The sequence below is a fragment of the Procambarus clarkii genome, unplaced genomic scaffold (assembly GCF_040958095.1).
Source record: "Procambarus clarkii isolate CNS0578487 unplaced genomic scaffold, FALCON_Pclarkii_2.0 HiC_scaffold_443, whole genome shotgun sequence".
NCBI classification, from domain to species: domain Eukaryota; kingdom Metazoa; phylum Arthropoda; class Malacostraca; order Decapoda; family Cambaridae; genus Procambarus; species Procambarus clarkii.
In genome coordinates this window covers 54,993-66,034 of record NW_027189476.1, presented here as the reverse complement: position 1 = coordinate 66,034, position 11,042 = coordinate 54,993, and the positions used below count along the sequence as shown (strand labels likewise).

General features: G+C 42.8%; 1 non-coding gene across 1 annotated transcript; it reads right to left on the bottom strand.

Annotated features, from left to right (window-relative positions):
• Positions 1-8,141: 8,141 nt before the first annotated feature.
• On the bottom strand, positions 8,142-8,260 carry LOC138361519 (5S ribosomal RNA). Its single transcript, XR_011227001.1, has one exon. It is a non-coding gene; the product is annotated as a 5S ribosomal RNA (ribosomal RNA).
• Positions 8,261-11,042: the final 2,782 nt, after the last annotated feature.

The following is an 11,042-nucleotide window of genomic DNA, read 5'->3' as shown; positions in this document are numbered from 1 at the left end:
ATGAGACTGCCTACACATTGTGGCTAATAACCAACTCTTTTTAGTCATCACGGCAGGATACGGACCTTCTTGTGGTGTCTTAATGGTAATTGTATCCTAACATATTTTTGTCTCCTTGGCATGGATATTTAACATCGTTTATTCAGTCTTGGGTTTATGTTCTTTCGCCATTTACAGACATTTTACATCTACCTACTTCCTCAGCCTGCCCTGCCAATTTCTAATGAATTTGTGGATTTTCTTTTGTAATACATACATGTGTGTGCTCATCTGCTCTTCAGTTTTTATGATATTTGTCTCATCTGTCCTGCTTTATGATACTTTTACAAAGAACATGAACAAATGCTTCTATTTTAGAGAAGATATGGGATCCAGGTTTCGGAGCCGTAAAACCAACCGTTGTGATTGGTGGACGAGTTGCCAGGTTGCAGCTTCTGTACCGTGCCGGCACATAAATAGGTTCGGCTCAAGCGGCGGCAGCATCATTCCCCCGTGACTGTCTGAGCGTCTCTCATCACCTTGGTTATCTCATCATCATCATGGTAGAAGCAAAGCCTACCAAGAAGGCTGCGGCTGCTGCTGTGGTGGCCACCACCAGGAAACCTCGCGTCCAGGTTGCTCACCCGAAAACTAGTCAAATGGTTCTAGCCGCGGTCGCAGCACTCAAAGACCGTAAGGGCTCGTCTCTACAAGCAATCAAGAAGTACGTTGTTGCCAACAACAAAGTCGAGGCTGCCAAGATCGCCATTTACATCCGAAGATTTCTCAAGAAAGCAGTGGCTGACGGCATTCTTGTTCAGACCAAGGGAAGTGGAGCTAGTGGATCATTCAAGCTGGCCGTAGCAGAGAAGAGGGCCGTTCTAACTCCCAAGAAAGCCACCACAACCAAGAAACCATCTACAGCAGCAAAGAAGGCCGTGGTAACTCCCAAGAAAGCCGCCACAAGCAACAAACCACCTACAGCCTTGAAAAAGAAGCAGCAGCAGCAGCTTGTTGTTGGGAACAAAAAGCCCAAAATAAAGAGAGCTTCAAAATCTCCCAAACCACCCAAGGCAAAGAAAGCTGTCAAGAAAACAACAAAGGCAAAATAAACGATGACATGCAAGCAGCATGAATACACATGACAATAAACATCCAGGCCTCCCCCCTCAGTGGAGGGGCCTCATATGATTCCAAAAAGAGTTTAGTTTTGTAGACAAATAAATCATTACTTTTGGGGTAGATTTACTCTGTATATTATATATATATATATATATATATATATATATATATATATATATATATATATATATATATATATATATATATATTTATATATACACATGGGTGAGGTGATATGGTACCAAAGTTTTGGGTAAGGTGATTGACATTTACACAAGATAAAACACGAACCAATGGGAATAAAAACATAAGAATGGAAGTAACTGCAGAAGGCCTATTGGCCCATAACACAAGCACTTCCTCTTGATGCTTCTATATTGGTTCGGAGTCTTGAAGCTATAATATATATATATATATATATATATATATATATATATATATATATATATATATATATATATATATATATATATATATATATATATATATATATATATATATATATATATATATATATATATATATATATATATATATATATATATATATATATATATATATATATATATATGCACACAAAACTAAATAGTCTTGTTAGACAAATTGCCCCTATTAGAGGCAAGTTGACTAACAAGCCGAATGACTGCAATTGTTTTGAATTTGAGTTAAATCTAACATAGAAATGTAATCAAACCTAACCTAACCTATGCTAACCCAAGCTAAGCTAACCTAACCTAACCTAAGCTAACCCAAGCTAAGCTAAGCTAAGCTAACCTAACCTAACCTAACCTAAGCTAACCTAACCTAACCTAACCTAACCTAACCTAACCCAGCAATTCATGATCTTAATATAATACTGTTAATTGGATAAACCAATTTGGAAAGAAATGTTCGAAAATAACAAAATTAACTGTGCTTGTTAGGAAAATTGGGCCTTGCATACTTGTCCCAATAGTGTGGTTCTCGCTTTTAGGTACGACATAAACGTATACCTAAGTTGAGAGAGAAAAAGATTCGCACTCAAACATGCATATCGATTGCCAGTCCTGAATTCTGGGTAGATATTCGTGTCCTCCCTTTTCATTTACCATCATTTGGATACTATCAAAACAGCTCTGAGAAGGATAAAATGAATAAAACGGGTAGCTCACTCATGTAAAAAGGAAGAGTTGGGAAAGATCTCTCTCTCTCTCTCTCTCTCTCTCCCCCTCACCCCCCACCAATGATCCTGCTCTGCTAGTATATAACGTAACAAACCTTCCCCCCCCCCCTCCCTCCCCAATCAGAGTCCCTTTAAGCATGCGAGGATAAAAAATAGATTTCATAAGACCCAATGTGCTAGCTGATATCAAAACAATTTATGTTATCGTCTATTAAGCCCTTCAGTAAAAAAGTATAGGGACCTAATTAGGTCCCGTTTTGAGGTGGTGGTGGGTGGAATCGATGGATTAGCCAAGCTCTTATCCGCCGAATCCGTAGAGGGTACGACCCTGGCGCTTCAGAGCGTACACCACGTCCATAGCAGTGACGGTCTTCCTCTTGGCGTGTTCCGTGTAGGTTACAGCATCACGGATGACGTTCTCGAGGAACACCTTCAGGACGCCACGGGTCTCTTCGTAGATGAGACCCGAAATACGCTTCACGCCGCCACGACGAGCTAAGCGACGAATAGCGGGCTTGGTGATGCCCTGGATGTTGTCACGTAGCACCTTACGATGACGCTTGGCGCCACCCTTTCCGAGTCCCTTGCCTCCCTTGCCGCGTCCAGTCATGGTGTTGAAGTTGTGTGAATCGAATTGACGAATGCCCGCACGATTTCCCGACTATATCCCATCAAGCGGACGTACTAGTAGCATTGCAACTCCTGCCTGCCCTTACTTTACGCTTGTGGTCGAGTAGACACGGCTTTCTCACAACGCTTTCAAAACTGCAGTTGCCTACTCGTCTGTTTCACGTCCCTGTGAAATGACTTTTGCACAAATCCAAAAAATAGAGCAAAATCAGCGATAATAGTGATTGAGGTGAGCCGCCTGTTGGCTGCAGCCAGAGGAAGGAGGGGAGGGGCAACGGGGTGACGTAGGCGAGTCGAGCAGCCAATGGCGCTCGAGCAAGCGCCTCGAGACGGCGTATATAAGCAAAAATTTTTCGGCGCCGGCCATCACAAACCACAGTTGTTCACCATGGCTCGCACCAAGCAGACTGCTCGCAAGTCCACGGGAGGCAAGGCTCCTCGTAAGCAGCTGGCCACCAAGGCAGCACGCAAGTCTGCTCCTGCCACAGGGGGTGTGAAGAAGCCTCACCGTTACAGGCCCGGAACGGTCGCCCTGCGTGAGATCCGTCGTTACCAGAAGAGCACCGAGTTGCTCATCAGGAAACTTCCCTTCCAGCGTCTGGTGCGCGAGATTGCCCAGGACTTCAAGACCGATCTTCGCTTCCAGTCGTCTGCCGTCATGGCTTTACAGGAGGCATCCGAGGCTTACCTGGTCGGTCTCTTCGAGGACACTAACCTCTGTGCCATCCACGCCAAGCGTGTCACCATCATGCCAAAGGACATTCAGCTTGCTCGCCGTATCCGTGGAGAGCGTGCATAAGCTAAATCGACCACCCTAGTATACACCAAACTCGGCCCTTCTCAGGGCCAAAATATCCTTCTAAGGAGATTTCAGACATTCCTAGCATAATTTAGGTGTCATACATACATGTGATATCAATAAATCAAGTCATTTGTAGTACAACCTGTTCTCTTACAAACAAAACGCCGTCGCTTTTCACTCTTATGCACTGTCAAGGATCACCCCCCCCCCCCCCCCCAAAATAAAAATTGTCATACTGTACTAGAAATAAAAGCAGCTTGTATAAGTGACATATACTGTCCAGTCCTGTTTTATTCTGTTTTCGGTCCTCTGGCTTAATCTGTTAAGTTAGGAGATGACATTTTAAATTAACCGTTTTCTTGACATTTTCAAACCTAAGAGGGTGGCCTGCATAGTAATCCTAATGTGGAACATAACAATGAATCTCTAATCTCTAGAAAAAAGATACCGAGTGCTTATATGTGTTGAGAGAGAGAGAGAGAGAGAGAGAGAGAGAGAGAGAGAGAGAGAGAGAGAGAGACACACAGACAAGATAGACAAGACAGACAGACAAACAGACAGACAGACAGACAGACAGACAGACAGACAGACAGACAGACAGACAGACAGACAGACAGACAGACAGACAGGCAGGCAGGCAGGCAGACAGACAGACAGACAGACAGACAGACAGACAGACAGACACTGAGAGAGAGAAACACACACAGACAGTTTCATAAATATTCTCATTTTATAGCTATTTGCTTTCAGTGACAGAGGTTTTTGTTATAATAGTATTGGTGTCTAACACTCACAATCTCTTTAGAAATTAAAGTGTGGCTCCAATGGAGCCGAGTTTGTTGGTTTGAGGCCAAGCCACCACCACAGGGCAGTAAGTAAGCCGTTTACTTGGAGGAGGTGTACTTGGTGACGGCCTTAGTGCCCTCAGAGACGGCGTGCTTGGCCAGTTCTCCGGGCAACAGGAGCCTTACAGCCGTCTGGATCTCCCGACTGGTAATGGTGGAACGCTTGTTGTAGTGGGCCAGGCGAGAAGCCTCGGCGGCGATGCGCTCGAAGATGTCGTTCACGAACGAGTTCATGATCGACATGGCTTTGGAAGAGATACCAGTGTCGGGGTGGACCTGCTTCAGCACTTTGTAGATGTAGATGCTGTAGCTCTCCTTCCTCCTGCGCTTCTTTTTCTTATCGCCCTTGGCAATGGCCTTCTGGGCCTTTCCGGCCTTCTTGGCAGCCTTTCCAGATGCCTTGGGTGGCATGATGATGCTCGTGCTGGCTGGCGTTGCGATACAATAATGAACTTTTGCGCGAGGCGAGCTTTCCTTTTATATCCCGCTCGCGACTCAGCTCAGAGCGGGTCGCGTGGCGGAGCGCGCTGATTGGTCAGTGGCGGGCTCCCTTGATCCTGAGCGGGGTATATAACACGAAGCTCGATCTGCGGGGCGGCATAAAACACCACAAACCCACAACAGCAGCAGCAATGTCAGGACGCGGCAAGGGAGGCAAAGTGAAGGGCAAGTCAAAGTCTCGCTCCAGCAGGGCCGGACTTCAGTTCCCCGTGGGCAGAATTCACCGTCTGCTGCGTAAGGGCAACTACGCCGAACGCGTCGGTGCTGGCGCTCCTGTCTACCTGGCAGCCGTCATGGAATACCTCGCTGCCGAAGTTCTGGAGCTCGCCGGTAACGCCGCACGTGACAACAAGAAGACCCGTATCATCCCACGTCACTTGCAGTTGGCCATCCGCAACGACGAAGAACTCAACAAACTTCTGTCTGGCGTAACCATTGCACAGGGAGGTGTTCTTCCAAACATTCAGGCAGTTCTTTTGCCAAAGAAGACAGAGAAGAAGTAAGCACTTCTGCCACCCACCACGACAAATACCATAACCAGGCTCCATCCGGAGCCACACACACTTTAATAGAGAGATTCAAGTAGACAATCAACTTTCAAACATTAATAATAACATTTATATTGATTTCATTTGGAATGTGTACATAACAAACAAACAAACAAAACAAAATTATAGGGGATATTCAGCATCACTTGGAATATTAACCAATCATATAAATCCAATATATATTTTATATTTTACTTTAAGCGAGGAATTCATATTCTATTAATTTTTAATCATACAAATGAACAAAAGCAATTCTTCACTAGACGTAATGAATGAATAAATGATCAAGGTTTTAATGTGTTTCATGAATATATATATATATATATATATATATATATATATATATATATATATATATATATATATATATATATATATATATATATATATATATATATATATATATTAATACTTGTGAACCAGAATATGTTTGAGCAGCAGCGATCGTGCCTGCCATTGGCCGAAGTGCAACAATTCAAATAATTTAAAGGGCCTGCTCGGGTATATAAGAGAGGCTGGGAGACTGGGGCCGGTGGTGGGTGATGGGTGATGAGTGATGGTGTGGTGTGGTATGGTGTTGTTAAGAGTTGATTTACGGCCAGCCAGCCAGCTGCAGCCAAGGCAGGGCAGGGCAGGGCAAGGCAAGGCAAGGCAAGGCAAGGCAAGGCAAGGCAATAACAGAACAGGACAGGACAGGACAGGCAAGGCAAGGCAAGGCAAGGCAAGCAGGCGGGCGGGCAGGCGGGCGGGCGGGCGGGCGGGCGGGCGGGCGGGCGGGCGGGCGGGCGGCCGGCCAGCCAGCCAGCCAGGCAGGCAGGCAGGCAGGCAGGCAGGCAGGCAGGCAGGCAGGCAGGCAGGCAGGCAGGCAGGCAGGCAGGCAGGCAGGCAGGCAGGCAGCCAGCCAGCCAGCCAGCCAGCCAGCCAGCCAGCCAGCCAGCCAGCCACTCCCACTTTGTATTTATATGCATTCAATTTATATTCAAACATTATATATGTTAAGGGCCTAGTTTTAGTGTTTATTTTAAAAATGACAAACATCGAGTCGTTTTACCAGTCCTTTAGCGTTAACAGTGATGCATTTTAAAACTGAACAGAAATCACCTTTTCTGGATATATCAAATATCGAATCCGCTTAATGTGCCTACAATTCAATCATTCAAAAAATACATAATTTACATCATGCCTTTTCATAGAACAGACAATAAGATTTGAGACAATAAGAACTTTACTTTTATAACTAAAGTTGCACAATTATACCAACTCTATGGTGGCTGGGTGGTAAGGTGTGTGGCTGGTGTTTTGGAAGTCGCGAGTTCAAACGACCCAATGGGAGTACTTTTTTTTTTTGCCATACAATCTTCCTAATACTATTATGTAGGTGTGTGTGTGTGTGTGTGTTTTTATTCATTCTTTGGTTTTATAGATGACATACATATTGACTCCTTTTACCGGTCCTTAATTAGGCTCTGGGGAAGCAATGGTGGTGGTGCATTTAAAACTAAACCAAAAATCACCAGTTCTGGACGCGTCAAATATCATATCCGCTTAATGTGTCTACAACCTAATTACTTAAAACTACACTATTTAATTCATTCATATCATGTGCATATTGGTCATTATGCTCATACAACCGACATCAAAATTTATTTTCATTATTAGAATCATACATTTCATCAAGTAATACAGATACAAAGAGATTTTCTTTCTGAGAAGACCGTTAGTATTGGCTGGCTGGCAGGCAGGCAGGCATTTGAGGGTTATTATTTCGCCTGTTGATTGGGGGGAGGGTTGATGTGTTAGGGGGTTTTCGGTTAGGTGTGGTGGTGGTGATTGGTGGTGATTGGTGGTGATTGGTGGTGGTGGTGATTGGTGGTGAGTAGTGGTGGTGGTGGTGAGTAGTGGTGGTGGTGGTGGTGGTGGTGGTAGTAGGTGGGAGGGGGGGGGGGGGGGGGAAGGGGACTGATGGTCTGTGGATTCCTTCTCCGTACCCCTTACATATAAGCAAAAACATGCCTTCCTGTGGGTATAGAAACATTAACACAAATTATATATGTAACTGATATTGTAGCCTTTTAAACAGAAAAGATTTGTACATACAAATACTTTTAAATTATCATTTATTTGTGGAAATGGCATTTACGTCATTAAATTGATACCTCAGCATCAAGCTTGTGTCCTGCAGCTGTGGTCCAGTGGTAAAGTGTATATAAGTGATGCGTATTCTTGGAGTTGCGAGTTCAAACCCGGATTAAGCTATATATATATATATATATATATATATATATATATATATATATATATATATATATATATATATATATATATATATATATATATATATATATATATATATAAAACAACATGTTTTGTTTTGGTTGTTTGTTTTTGTATAAAGCCTCACACACTATATTAAGCGAGTTTGTTTTAAACATGACATACATATTAATTCATTTTACCAGGCCTTATTCCACACAACTCCGTGAATTTCCCGTGGAGCCAGCCATTCAAACAAAAACAAACGAAACAAAACAAAACAAAACAAAAAACATTATTGCCAACAGCATTTGGTGTTCCCAGGCGGTCACCCATCCAAGTACTAACCAAACCCAACGTTGCTTAACTTCGCTGATCGGACGAGAAGCGGTGTTCTCAACGTGGTATGGCCGTTGGCATGAGACTGCCTACACATTGTGGCTAATAACCAACTCTTTTTAGTCATCACGGCAGGATACGGACCTTCTTGTGGTGTCTTAATGGTAATTGTATCCTAACATATTTTTGTCTCCTTGGCATGGATATTTAACATCGTTTATTCAGTCTTGGGTTTATGTTCTTTCGCCATTTACAGACATTTTACATCTACCTACTTCCTCAGCCTGCCCTGCCAATTTCTAATGAATTTGTGGATTTTCTTTTGTAATACATACATGTGTGTGCTCATCTGCTCTTCAGTTTTTATGATATTTGTCTCATCTGTCCTGCTTTATGATACTTTTACAAAGAACATGAACAAATGCTTCTATTTTAGAGAAGATATGGGATCCAGGTTTCGGAGCCGTAAAACCAACCGTTGTGATTGGTGGACGAGTTGCCAGGTTGCAGCTTCTGTACCGTGCCGGCACATAAATAGGTTCGGCTCAAGCGGCGGCAGCATCATTCCCCCGTGACTGTCTGAGCGTCTCTCATCACCTTGGTTATCTCATCATCATCATGGTAGAAGCAAAGCCTACCAAGAAGGCTGCGGCTGCTGCTGTGGTGGCCACCACCAGGAAACCTCGCGTCCAGGTTGCTCACCCGAAAACTAGTCAAATGGTTCTAGCCGCGGTCGCAGCACTCAAAGACCGTAAGGGCTCGTCTCTACAAGCAATCAAGAAGTACGTTGTTGCCAACAACAAAGTCGAGGCTGCCAAGATCGCCATTTACATCCGAAGATTTCTCAAGAAAGCAGTGGCTGACGGCATTCTTGTTCAGACCAAGGGAAGTGGAGCTAGTGGATCATTCAAGCTGGCCGTAGCAGAGAAGAGGGCCGTTCTAACTCCCAAGAAAGCCACCACAACCAAGAAACCATCTACAGCAGCAAAGAAGGCCGTGGTAACTCCCAAGAAAGCCGCCACAAGCAACAAACCACCTACAGCCTTGAAAAAGAAGCAGCAGCAGCAGCTTGTTGTTGGGAACAAAAAGCCCAAAATAAAGAGAGCTTCAAAATCTCCCAAACCACCCAAGGCAAAGAAAGCTGTCAAGAAAACAACAAAGGCAAAATAAACGATGACATGCAAGCAGCATGAATACACATGACAATAAACATCCAGGCCTCCCCCCTCAGTGGAGGGGCCTCATATGATTCCAAAAAGAGTTTAGTTTTGTAGACAAATAAATCATTACTTTTGGGGTAGATTTACTCTGTATATTATATATATATATATATATATATATATATATATATATATATATATATATATATATATATATTTATATATACACATGGGTGAGGTGATATGGTACCAAAGTTTTGGGTAAGGTGATTGACATTTACACAAGATAAAACACGAACCAATGGGAATAAAAACATAAGAATGGAAGTAACTGCAGAAGGCCTATTGGCCCATAACACAAGCACTTCCTCTTGATGCTTCTATATTGGTTCGGAGTCTTGAAGCTATAATATATATATATATATATATATATATATATATATATATATATATATATATATATATATATATATATATATATATATATATATATATATATATATATATATATATATATATATATATATATATATATATATATATATATATATATATATATATATATATATATATATATGCACACAAAACTAAATAGTCTTGTTAGACAAATTGCCCCTATTAGAGGCAAGTTGACTAACAAGCCGAATGACTGCAATTGTTTTGAATTTGAGTTAAATCTAACATAGAAATGTAATCAAACCTAACCTAACCTATGCTAACCCAAGCTAAGCTAACCTAACCTAACCTAAGCTAACCCAAGCTAAGCTAAGCTAAGCTAACCTAACCTAACCTAACCTAAGCTAACCTAACCTAACCTAACCTAACCTAACCTAACCTAACCCAGCAATTCATGATCTTAATATAATACTGTTAATTGGATAAACCAATTTGGAAAGAAATGTTCGAAAATAACAAAATTAACTGTGCTTGTTAGGAAAATTGGGCCTTGCATACTTGTCCCAATAGTGTGGTTCTCGCTTTTAGGTACGACATAAACGTATACCTAAGTTGAGAGAGAAAAAGATTCGCACTCAAACATGCATATCGATTGCCAGTCCTGAATTCTGGGTAGATATTCGTGTCCTCCCTTTTCATTTACCATCATTTGGATACTATCAAAACAGCTCTGAGAAGGATAAAATGAATAAAACGGGTAGCTCACTCATGTAAAAAGGAAGAGTTGGGAAAGATCTCTCTCTCTCTCTCTCTCTCTCTCTCCCCCTCACCCCCCACCAATGATCCTGCTCTGCTAGTATATAACGTAACAAACCTTCCCCCCCCCCCCTCCCTCCCCAATCAGAGTCCCTTTAAGCATGCGAGGATAAAAAATAGATTTCATAAGACCCAATGTGCTAGCTGATATCAAAACAATTTATGTTATCGTCTATTAAGCCCTTCAGTAAAAAAGTATAGGGACCTAATTAGGTCCCGTTTTGAGGTGGTGGTGGGTGGAATCGATGGATTAGCCAAGCTCTTATCCGCCGAATCCGTAGAGGGTACGACCCTGGCGCTTCAGAGCGTACACCACGTCCATAGCAGTGACGGTCTTCCTCTTGGCGTGTTCCGTGTAGGTTACAGCATCACGGATGACGTTCTCGAGGAACACCTTCAGGACGCCACGGGTCTCTTCGTAGATGAGACCCGAAATACGCTTCACGCCGCCACGACGAGCTAAGCGACGAATAGCGGGCTTGGTGATGC